General features: G+C 43.5%; 1 long non-coding RNA gene across 2 annotated transcripts in view; it reads left to right on the top strand.

Moving 5' to 3' along the window:
• Nucleotides 1-11,935, top strand: part of LOC119716899 (uncharacterized) — a 39,782-nt gene extending 27,847 nt beyond the window's left edge. For both annotated transcript variants that reach the window (XR_011809233.1, XR_005265705.2), the window contains exon 3: nucleotides 4,359-11,935. This is a non-coding gene — a long non-coding RNA (uncharacterized lncRNA). The remainder of the gene's footprint in view (nucleotides 1-4,358) is intronic.
• Nucleotides 11,936-12,753: the final 818 nt, after the last annotated feature.

Here is a 12,753-nt window from a genome sequence, read left to right as displayed (position 1 = left end):
TTTGGAAAAATATATCTTTTACATCCCAAGAAAGGGAATATAGAAAAGATGTCCTCATAGCTTGAAAGGATTAGAGTCCTCTTAGGTTTGAAGCAGTGTCTTGCAGTTTCCAAGCTAGTATTATTTATTAATTCGTGCAATGAGTTCCACAAGCACTGAAGTACTTTACAGAATTACAAATTCTACTGTAAAAACACAGACGTGAAACTCCTTTTGTTTCACTGCTGTGTCAGTGAAACTGTGTCAGTGAAACACTGCTGTGATACTGCTGACACATAACCAAACAGTTTTCTGGTAGGACCCAGAAATCAGACAACATCATTAAATTGACATGGGAAGGACTGAACCATACCCACATCATTGCTGGGGACTTCCAAATCCCCCAGAGATTCCTGGCCATCAGTTTAAGACATCAGGTGCTCACCTGAAGCGTTTCAAAGTCCTTCTGCATTTTCACTTAATTGTTGATCCTGTATGTTTATGTCCTGAAACTAATGCAAGTCATCCAAACCTGGCAAGTATTACCTGGTATTCTGAGAGCTCTGGGGCCCTTTTCTGAAGGACCTTTTCATGAAGCCTCTCCTTCCTTTTCCTTCTCATTAGCCATGATCTAAGCTGGGCCTATCCGTTGCAAAAGTATTTTTGTGCATTCTTCTTCTGTCCCTTCTACTGCACGCCCGTGTACTCTAAGAATGGGTTACACAAGATCACAGAATCACAGAATCACAGAATTGTCTAGGTTGGAAGAGACCTCAAGATCATCGACTCCAACCTCTAACCTAACACTAACAGTCCCCACTAAACCATATCCCTAAGCTCTACATCTAAACGTCTTTTAAAGACCTCCAGGGATGGTGACTCCACCACTTCCCTGGGCAGCCTGTTCCAATGCCTCACAACCCTTTCAGTAAAGAAGTTCTTCCTAATATCCAACCTAAAACTCCCCTGGCGCAATTTAAGCCCATTCCCCCTCGTCCTGTCACCAGGCATGTGGGAGAACAGACCAACCCCCACCTTGCTACAGCCTCCTTTAAGGTATCTGTAGAGAGCAATAAGGTCGCCCCTGAACCTCCTTTTCTCCAGGCTGAACAAGCTCAGCTCCCTCAGCCGCTTCTCATAGGACTTGTTCTCCAGAAACAAGATTTATCAGAAAAAAAAGACTCTGAGTACTCAGGGCTTGTGGGGAGGAAAGACAAAAGTCAGCATGGAGCTGGTGATGAATTGATATTCCTGTGTCACATATCCTTCTCAAGAAAAGAGGGAGAACAATGTAAACGAAGGCTGCTCTTCCTGTGTTAAAATGGAGACAAATGGAAGCCTACCCCTCAATAAAATGGTGAGAAAGAAAAAAAAAAGTTTATAAACATGTAACTTTTTTGTTAGTGAGAAAACAGGCAAGATCTCCTACACTGTGAGGTGCCTTATGTCAAGACAACTGAGCAGATGGATTCCCAAGAAGGGAAACCCATATCTATGTACATGTCAGACCAGAGTTTCCCTTATTTGCCTCCTCTGAGTTGCTCCTCTGAATTCTAACACTGTCCTTGATAATGGAGGGACAAGGATAACATTTCTGTAATATCTCCAGATGGTCCTGGGCACTAGACAAGGCTCTTCAGAATCATTCAAACACCTAAACGATGAAATTTCTGTTTAAACTTAGGTGATTAGATAAGCAAATCTGCTGATATAATTAGACTATTTGTGGACTTAGAAAATCACTATTATGCTTACATGATTAGCTGCTTCTGAGCCATACCTAACAGAAGATGGAAGAAAAAGAGTGCAGCTTCGCTTCTCGTACAGGACTGGTGGAGGACTGGAGGACTTCAGGGTGGCTTGATGCCATTTCATACCTCAATCCCCAACGGCCTCAAGGCCAACTGCATATCCCCCACTGCTGCAGCTCATCTGCTGGCTACCTCCAGAAACCACATCATACAGCCCTGTCTGGAAACTCGTCTCTCTGATAATAAGCAAGCCTTTCCACCCTTGCTATTCCGCATTGTGAAGCAGTGAGAGAAAATCATGTTTAGTGCAATATTATATATCAAAGGCAAGTGGTAACAGGCTGCTTTAGAGAAGGTGAAGTGTCATGTTAACATAGTATGTTCTAGTATTAATAATTTGATTTAATATTTAATATTTCCTTTTTGTGTTTAGATAAGAATTCAGTAAGCTCTCCCAATCATCTCCCTCACTTCAGTTTCTTGAATACTGCGTGCCCTGTCCCTTAAAGCACTTATTCACACATTAGGAAAATATTGACATGATGTCGCTATCCTATTTGTGCAAAGGTCTCTTCAGCTGTTGACATGTCTGTTCCTTTAATCAGCTGTGAGAGTGCTGATGTGTTGTACAATCAGTGACAGACATTTATGAGTCCGACCTGGTGGCTCTTAAGTATGCACAGATCCCATTGATTGAAGTGGGAATTTTATATGTTTAAGGGCAGCAGGATCAGAGCAGTTAAAAAAAAAAAATAAAAATGATCCCAGCCTGTGTACACTGAGGGCAAAGTAAAAACCCTTGACTTTCAAACCAAGCTTGACTTACTGGAACTTCCTACACCACATTTTCCTTCACTTTTTGGCTTTATATAAACACCGATTGTCCTAATTAAGAAAGTCTTTGACTTTGCTTTTATTCAGGGTGGCAGAATTTTTTTAATTTTTTTTTTTTCCAAGTGTACTGCAGAGTGGTTCCTGGGAATTCAACACCTTTCAGATTTCCAGGATTAGGCCCTAATTGAGCATATTTCAGGAGAGCTTGAGACTCAGAAGACTTGCTTTCTGCCAGGAAATGAGATGCATAAATTTTGTTGCTTAGACCTGATCATGTGGAGATGTGACTCTTCAAGACGTTGCTATCCCTAAGCAGCATTAATGCTTTCCCACCTTTACTGCTCTGTATTTGTCATTAACAACACCTGGCATGCATTTGCTTTCCCTTTCTAAGAGAGCATGTTTAAAAGCCTACCCATTGCAGACATTGCAGACATTGCGAGCCTCTCCACAATTGCAGACAGGACAGCCAAGCAATGGTAATCCAGCCAGTAACTCACATTGTTACTGAGCAGACAAGGCAGACAAAGCTTCCACTGTGAGCCATGCTGGTATCCAGTTCTGAAGAAAGGCTTGGAGGAGAAAGCCATAAAAACTGGAGTATAAAGCTGTTATGCACCTCAGCTTCTTCCCCTGCTCTTGCAAAAGAGATCGTTCTTATACAGGATGGTGTGAAAGACAGAAGTGGGTCTTTGCTGGGCTCCTAGTGATGGTTGTAGCTATTGAGACTTTCAGAAATTCATATTAGAATGAAATCTCACCGTTTTATTAGTCTCCTGTTTCTGCCACTTCGTGATAAATACATCACAGAATCACAGAATTGTACATGAGACATAATACCACAAGACAGACACATTATGCGTTGTTTGCGTTAAAATGGCATGGATGCTCCTTCCACCTTAGGCAACATATTGCAGTGCTGAAGTTAAAAGCCTCATTTTCCACTTCATATCTGAGCAATGGATTCAGGTAGACATCTCCGGGGGCTTCACAGATTTTGGGTTGGCTGAAACCACCAGTAGAAAAGCCTTCCTCTCTTCCCTAACAAATACATCTTCACCTCCTGACTTATTTTTGGTGAGAGACTGAATACTTTAAGCTCCTCTCCCACATCCAGCCTGGCCTCAGAAGTTGCAGAAGTTTCGCAATGTTGAAGCAAACTATCTAGAGGAGGAATCATGGCAGATAATGATGAAGGAGTGTCAAGCAACAGAGACTCACACAGACCATACTGAACAAGGATTTTGAGGAAGTTGTATTTTATTTTTATGGAGTATGTGATTTAGAATTGGTTTAGCTTTTTAGCTGTCAGTGGAAGGGCAAAACAAGGAGAAAATTAAAGTACACGTTCACTCGGTCTCATCTCACCTTTGACACTTTTTGGTGACTTGCTTGTACTTTTTAAGAAAAAAAAAAAAAAAAACTACTGTAAGAATGATTTTAGGGCATAAATCTGGGTTTGGAACTGACATTTCTGAAAGCTTCCAAGTACGTAAAGTTAAAAATGTGATTCTGCCTGTTCTGCTGGTGAGGCAGGAGTTCAAACCTGGACTTTGGTTTTCTTCACGTGCTGGCATAATCAGGGATATGGGTTTTCATTTAGCCCCGCACACTTCTGTTCAGCTGCTATCTTCTCTCCTGGGCATACAAGAAAAGAAAGGTTCGAGAGAGAGAGGAATTTATTTTATTAACAATGGGAGAGAGAGGTTTTTTTGAAGTGTCACAAAATTAGAAAATTAATTGAGGAAATAGTCATTATGACATCTTGTCATTTCTACTCTGCCTTTCCTGCAGGTCTCACAGGCTGCTCTGACGTGCAGATATCTGCAAATCTGTAAGGTATGAATCATCTCACACATTGCCGAGGTGAAACCTGACAACTATTTAACAGCACCACTGCAACACTATGGAACATTTTAAGACAGGAAATTAAGAATACCTGAGCCAACGAAAGCCACAGGGGAAAGTTTAGATGGACAGAATGTAATTACCCATGCTGGAACTTGGCCAGGACACCAGAACTTACACCCCAACCCTCCTGTAAAGTGCCATCGGACCCTTAATGCTAACAAATGGTCGCAACATCAGCTTTAGATCTGCTCCAAATGAGAACAGCACTAAAAGTCATCCAAGACCTTCTGAGGTATTCATTTACTAGTGACTGACAGAAAAGGGTACAACATACCTAATCACACAAAACAGCTATAGCACAACATGAAAAATACCTTCCCTAGCAGCACTGGAGGCTGTTCTCTCGACACAGCTCAATATTTTTAGAAGAACTCGGTGTATTTTCAGAAATGCATCAATGATTTTGTTAAAAAAAAAAAAAAAAAAAGCACATTTCATTATCTCAGAACTCAAAGTATATCCTTATGGCCCCTATGGAGCGCCCAGATATACTGATATACTTCAGTTCTTAGCTTCTTGCTTCTTGCCATTTGTAGTGTGGAAAAGAGATGTATATTGAATATCAGAGTGCTGACTTTAAAGGGAAGATAAAAGCCTGAAAGTATATACTGCTTTGCTTCTCACATTGTTTTTCTAAGGAAAACTGTATACTGTTTAACATTTATTTTTGGCAAAGCTAAAATTTTCTGTGGGTTATCTTTTCTATAAGAACTGGATTTCTACAAATTGTGATTCTTGAAATTCCTTAGGCTGAGGAATTATGTCAGCCCTGAAAAACATGGGTTCATTATTCACATCGTGTTACACTGCTGACATAATTCCCTAACAGAGTGGGACATGAGGTGTCCCAGTTTGATACTTCAACCTACAGTCAATGCTTTCGGCTTCTCTAAATAGTAAACAGTTTTGTGTGTGAGTTCCTGTTTTAAAAATCCTTTGAGCAGTATATCTATATTAAAAAAAGAAAATCTGGGTTAGCTGTGGGCCACCAGCAATTTATCAGGCAGTATTAGTTATGTCTGTGGGATATTTTTCATTATCTGAGGATTATTAATAGAGACACCGTATACATAGTGATTATTCCTTGACTAATAATTGAGATAATATCGATATGAAGCCCAGTTTCATTAACACCTTACTAAAGAGACTATGATTGTGAAGGGTATTTTTTCCCTCCAATTTGTAATCAAAAGTTATTTAATAGTAAAATCAGTCTTCACTTGTAACAGAGGTTGTGGACTTTGGGAGTTGGCAGAGCCAGCTGCTGGGCTGCTGGGAGCCAGACTCTTTTTGATCTTCATATTGAATGGTTTCCTTTGATCACCTTGACAATAGATCATAAAAGAACAGAGCTTTTACCCATATCTCCCTAAATTTGCAGGTAAATAATGAGATGGTCTGAACTGAGGCTGGAGTGTAAGATTTTTAACAAACAATTCTCCCCTTTGAAGTAGACTTAGCAAAATTAGCATATAAATGAGCAATGCTGCTACATAAGGACATGTGGCTGAAGAATAGGGATAATTGGACTGAGGGGGTTAGTTTCTAAATGAGGTCGTTTGCTAAATGACCAGCAGTTAGACTACAGGTGTGTTAATTTGGTGAGTTGAAGATGAGATTTAAACAATGGGGTATGCAAAAGTCAGGGACCCCCAGCAGGTGTGGGGAGGATTGTAGCTTTGTAGCTGAGCAGGGACCTGCAGAGTTGGATGGGAGGCAGTGCAGGTGACAGGGACTACTCTGACACAGACCATACCTCTGTAGGCACAGGTATCCTAACTGGCACTGTAATGTCAGGCTGTGGTCCATCACATTAATATTCATGATGATTGTCTTTAAATATACAATGCTATTCAAAATGCTCATCAATAAGTCTCTTCAAAGCTGCAGCAGGAGCTCTGTTTTTAGTGTCTGTGAAGAAGGACTGGGATGTCGAAATGATCTGCATGATCTGCATGATCTGATGATCTGCACTGGTGGCTGCTGCCAGGGGCCGAACTCAATGTGAAAAGCCAGAACCACGGCTGAGCATTGTAGTAACAGCTTACCACTGTATTAACAGCTCTGAGCCTCTCAGCTTTTCATTTCACCAAAATTGTGGGAATTTTGCCTACACCAGAGAGAAGTTTCCACATTATCATAGGGTACCTTGAGCTCTCTCCTCTCTCCATGACAGGGACAAACCTCCTGCCACCAAAATGACCCTGTCCTTCCATGGTACAGACATAAGACTGGAGCATTCTCAGTAACAGAGTTTTCTGATTTTAAAAATGAAAAATAAGTTAAATTTTGTAATATGATTTAAATCACCTTTCAAGCAAAGTTTCGGGAAATCCTTGAAAGAAACATACTCAGTTCACTGGGACTTGCTTCTTTATGTACTTTAACAACAGCCAGATTTAGGATTGACAGGGAGTAGATGAAGGGATCATGGTCCTGATGACACTTGAACAGCCAAAGGGATAGCATTTTCTGGGTGGCTTCAAACCTGACCTTGAGTTCTCCCCCTGACTGGTTTGGAGAAAAGACAAGCACTGAGTATCTGTGGAGGGCGTCAGCATCCTCTGGGTGCAGCAACACTCTCCTGGTCCAGGCACTGTTGGGTTTGGTTTTGCCTTTCAACAAGAGAAGATGAGATCACTCTCCCTCCTGTGTAACCCTTGTGTAAAATGGAGACTGAGAACTGAATCCAGCTTTTTAACACCTTAAGTGTTAAGGACAACGTTTTTGCCAAAATATAAATTACCTCTAGCCTCTTGTGAATTAAACTTGAATCAACGTTTCTGAACTGCTTTCCCCCACCCTAATTCTCCTTTCTTGCCCTTGGAGACCTGTCTGGATGGCACTCTGTACTACTGGTGAGCGTAGATGCTGTCTGGGGTCTTTCTCTGCTGGAGCAGAGTCAGAGGTATTTTTAGGAAGTAAAGATGGGCTGGTGGGCTTCAGCAGTGTATTGGCTTTTATGTGGCTGGGAGGGGGGAGGTGTGTGTGTGGGTGGGGGGCACAGGGATAGCCTCTATGAGAAGAAACCAGAAGCTGCCCCATGTTAGATAAAGGCCAGTTTCAGCTGGCTCCAAAGGGACCCACTGCTGGCCAGAGCTGAGCCAATAAGCAATGCTGTTTGCACCTCGGAGACAGTAGACTGAAGAAAGGGAAAAATACTGCTGGGCAACAGCAGCTGGGAGAGCAAGGAGTGAGAAATGGCCCTGCAGTGAGTGCAGGAGGGCAGGAGGTGCTCCAGGCATGCAGCAGCAGTTCCCCTGTGGGCTGTGGAGAGGCCCCTGGTGGAGCAGGCTGTCCCCCTGCAGCCCATGGGTCCCACATGGAGCAGATCTCCATGCTGCAGCCCATGGAGGAGCCCCTGGTGGAGCAGGTGGATGTGGCCTGGAGGAGGCTGTGGCCCATGGACAGCCCCCGCAGGCGCAGACCCCGGGCAGGAGCTGCAGCCCATGGAGAGGAGCCCACGCAGGAGCAGGGGGTCTGGGGGGAGCTGCCACCCGTGGGGGACCCGTGCTGGAGTGGCTTGTTCCTGGGGGATGGACCCCATGGTACAGAGCTGTGTGGGAGCAGTGCTTGAAGAGCTGCTGCCTGTGGGCAGCCCACGCAGGCTCAGTTTGGGAAGGACAGCATCCCGTGGGAGAGACCCCACGTGGAGCAGGGGTAGGGAGTGACTGTGAAGGAGTGGCAGAGGTGAAGCATCAGAGACTGACCCTAGCCTCCATTCCCCATTTCTCTATGCTGCTTGGGAGGAGGCGGTAGATAAGAGTGGATGTGGGGAAGGTGTTTTTAGTTTGTTTTTCATTCTTACTGTTCTATCTATTAGCAGTTGGCAATAAATTATTCTCCCTTATGTTGAGTATGTTTGTCTGCAACAATAACTGGTGAGTCTCCCTGTCCTTACCTCAACCCACGAGCTTGTTTTCATCATATTTTCTCCCCCTGTCTTTCTTAGGAGGGGGAGTGAGAGAGTTGGTTGCCTGTCAGTGTTAAACCACCACAAGCAGCCAACAGGGAAGTGCCAAGTACATGCTCTGACGCTGGTGTCTGAAGCAGGAAGTTTTGTGGAGCTGCCCGAGCTGGGGCAGCTCTGGGTTGGTTTGGGAAAGGGGCATTTCAGGCAGAGCTTTACAAAGAGGGGTGTGGGATGGCAGAGGGTGGGGATTCTCCAGCTGGAACCTAGGTACGCAGTGGGAAGGACCGAGCTGTATAAAAGATTGTAATGGATGGAAAAAGGACCTTTGGCACAGGAGATGGGGCAAGGCCTGGGCAGAGTGGGTAGATGGATGCCAAAGGGAATGGATTTTGTTCATGCCTCTGACTTAGATATTGGGTTTGGAGTGAGATAATCCCTTGCCCCTTTTCTCCTTCCCTCCCTGTTTGTTTTTGTTGTTGTTGTTGTTGTTGTTTGTTTGTTTGTATTGATTTTGTTTGTTTGTTTGTTTGTCTGTTTTTCCTGTTGGTAAGAGGAGTAGCCTAGCTCAACTAAACAGAACTGATCTGTTTCAGAAAAGCTGATAGGAATTTTTTCTGCACTTCTGAAACCTTTCTGTCCTCACCTCTTCTATTTATTAGTTCAAAGTGATTCACCAAAAGTTGACCTGAATTCTCAAACTACTTTTCTTCTGGCAAATAAACTCTTCACTAAAAACATATGTGCTCGTCACTACACTAAATGCACGCTGTCTATTTACTTGCTGCTTGGCTGATGGCTGGCCCCTTCCCAGCAGTGCAGAGGAGATGGAAGGCATTAAGAAAAACCCTGAATATTGCTGGCTGAATAGTCTCCAAAAAAAAAAAAAAAAAAAAAAAAAGGATAGGGATGATAGGAATGAAATCCTAGCACTGCTAAGTGGCACTTGGAAGATTTAGCTACAAAGTTTCTGTAAAGAAAAAAAAAAAAATCAATGGAAGTCACACAAATAAAAACCATGCACAGCACTTTGAAACCACACCAAAGTGCTGCCATAAATGCATGGAATTATAAAAAATAAACAAAAAACATAGTTGTAGGCAATGCACTGTAATGCATCAACTCACTGTGGAATAACTTCATGAATATACATCCCAGAACTGGTCTCTCCATCACACGGAGGGAAGAGGCAGACTGAGCTGCAGATACAAAGGCACAGCGTCTGTTAAGGTTTCACTGACCAGCTAGAGGTCTGGCTTGTTGAGCATTTCACATGGTGGCACCAACACCAGCCTAATGTTAGTGTGTTGCTCTGAAATCTGCAGGCAGGAATCCCAGATAATGGGTTTGTTTTTATGGAAGTGGGAAGGTGGCAGAGAAGCTGAATGCAAAGCTGTTGTTCAGCCACCCTGTGGTATAAGAAGTAGGCTCCCTCGATAGAAATCCTGGGTCAGTTTGAAGCATTTCAAACAGTGAAAGGATTGCTCCTGGAAGTGGTGGAGTCAACATCCCTGGAGGTCTTTAAAAGACATTTAGAGGTTGAACTTAACGATATGGTTTAGTGGAGGACTTGTTAGTGTTAGGTCAGAGGTTGGACTCGATGATCTTGAGGTCTCTTCCAACCTAGACAATTCTGTGATTCTGTGGGTCTTGCTGCTACTGGGTGTGAGGAGGCAGAGAGTAACTGCTACAAAAAGGGACAGAAGGTCTACAAGTACATGGGAAAGCAGGCAGGGCTATGCCTCTAACATCCCCAGCATGGGCTTGCACTGGACATGAAGTCAGCAACCGTGGTGGGAGCTCAAAAAAACATGCATTTTGATGGAGCATAGGTCACTGCATGAAGAAAGAGTCTGTGCAGAAATTTGGGTGGTCCCAACTTCAACTGCAAATCAGCTTCATGGCACATTAGAAATAATAATAATAATAAACTACCATTTCCCAGGCTGCCATGGTACACACTCAGAAATGTGTCTATATCTCTCAGTGGGATAAAACTGCAGGACAGTGGCTCAGACAGGAGAAAAGGTAGAAGGGAGACTTCCCATTCAGTGGTGTACAGGGTGTTTTAATGAGGGATTTAAACCAGGTAACACCTGGCTTAGGGGTTTATCTAGAATTAAAAATGTATCTCAAGGGAGGATGAAGAGTGGGAAAAAAAAAGTGTGTGTGTTTTTTGTTTTTTTTTTTTCCCCCCCTATAAGGGGAAATTTATTTGGTGGTACAAGGAAGGAAGTATTTCACTAGAAAACAGGAATATTCATGAAGAAAAGATATGGGAAACAGAGAAATCGCTGGCTGAAGCAGGCTTAGTAGGAAAACAATTGGGGGGTTGAAAAATTACCAGAAAAGTGATATTCTCAAGGGTGTAAGCAATAGCACAGGCTACACTGAAAATGAGGTTAGTTTTGGAAATTAACATCACATCTGTCTAGTTCCAATAATCCTTGTCCGTTTTGTAATGGAGTTCACTCCACAAGATATCTGCTATAAATAATCAAATACATTATAACCTGGACATATCCTCTACATCGGATAATCCTGCTATAAAAACCGAGAATAAAGGAATTTGCTGGATGACTAGCACTTAAGAAATTGTTCCCTGGTGGGTTATTTGCAGCCTATTCTCTACTTCAGTAGGAGTTTATGCTGAATAACTCACAGCTGTGGAAATACCTGCATGACAGCATTGAGTACCACTAATAAAGGGACACAAATAGGCACAGCTCTGCTTGAGTCTCACAAGTGGTGTGACAGACAGGTGCCTTGGGTCAGGTAAAGTGTGGAGGGGCTTCAGGGTGGAGCTCAGGGTGTCAGCAGGTGATGAAGGACAGCATGGTGACATCGGGGTACAGCTCAGTGAAGAGGACAGGAAGGAGGGGAATACAGCTCGCCTGGGTGTCTCAGCCACCTGTGGTCCTGTAGGCAGGCATTTTGCAGTGCCGCAGCTCTTCCCACCAAGTAGTCGCTGGTCTTAGGGGCAGTGGATGAGGAGATGGGGGTGCAATACCCCCCAAAAGCCCTGTGGCAGCCAGCCAGGCTGCTGTGCAACCAAAGGGCTCTGCTGGTCTCTGGGTAGGACTTTCCATGTATTTGCTTATTTTACCTCATAGGTTATTTCAAATGAATCTGGCTATTAATCAGTTAAAGAAGCTTGCTGCAGCTAAGAAAGCAGAACAGTTTTGGTGATGATCTGCCTCATTACATACGATTAAAAACAAATAAAATCAATTCTATGTTTTCCTTTGGAGTCTTGACCTTACATATACATGTCTGTGCAGTTCCATGGCAAGGCCTGCACAAGGCCCGTCTCTGGGACATTTCCTTCATCGCTGGTCGCAATTTTCTGCCTCTGTATGTGTTTTTTCTTAGAAACTGCCATCTTCTAGATTGCCACTCTCTGAAGTGTCAGGCTGTGGTAAGGCTTACAGGCAATCACTATACAGCCTCCTCCTGCCTTCCCCAACAGTTCCCCTCTGCATCTGAGGACTGATTGTACTGCGTGGCTCACGGTAACATCACAGGCCTGGACACCTCTGTTTCTGTTTTAAAAGCCCACATCCCACTACTACATGATCTTGAGCTTAAAAATGTTGACTCCCTGTGGAGTGTCACTGTTCAATCACTCATTATAAACTGGTCATTAGGATTTATTTTTTTTCCCCCCCTCACAGGAATGCAGTCGGCATCTACAGTGAAGCCAAATCCTGCTGTTTGAAATTCGTGTTAGGCCTTTCTCAAGGGGATTCTGGCTTGAAGGAAAGAGACGTGTTTAAAAATGGTAAATTTTCTGGGAGAAAGAAAGTTCATTTAGGTTGTGTTTCTCTAAGCACTTAGGCTGAAATAACAGCAAGACATAGAAATTTGCTGAACAAAGCCAACCTGAAACTCCTGGTCCCCTTTGACAGAAGGGCGAGCAGAGGAGACAGCTGCGAGATGCAGCAGTGATGCTGCAGAGCTGGGGAGCCACAGCACCTGCTCCTGATCCCCATCCAGGGGCACCTGGCTGCAATCCCTGCTCCTATAAACGGAGCCCCTGTCACACCATGCATGCAATTCATGAGTAGCAGGTGATTTAAGAATAGACTGTCACAGAGCTGATGAAAAAAACTCTATGAAAAGATAGCTGTCCCAGTTGGTCACATTTTATTATCACCTTCTGGAAGGTTAGTGTAACCTGAGCGGAGATTTCAATGAAAACAGCTAAAAATTCCCTCTCAAAATGGAGTTTACAGTTGAAGACTTACACAAGCCCCATTATCCATCACAGTTCCTAAATTTCACACCTACTGTCTGCTGAATTTGATCTCTCTTGGCAGCCCAGGAGCAACCCACCTTAGTTTTGATGGGTTTGTCTGCATTTTGTTT

The sequence above is a fragment of the Anas platyrhynchos genome, chromosome 4, assembly GCF_047663525.1.
Source record: "Anas platyrhynchos isolate ZD024472 breed Pekin duck chromosome 4, IASCAAS_PekinDuck_T2T, whole genome shotgun sequence".
NCBI lineage: Eukaryota > Metazoa > Chordata > Aves > Anseriformes > Anatidae > Anas > Anas platyrhynchos.
This window is presented reverse-complemented; position numbering and strand designations above follow the sequence as displayed.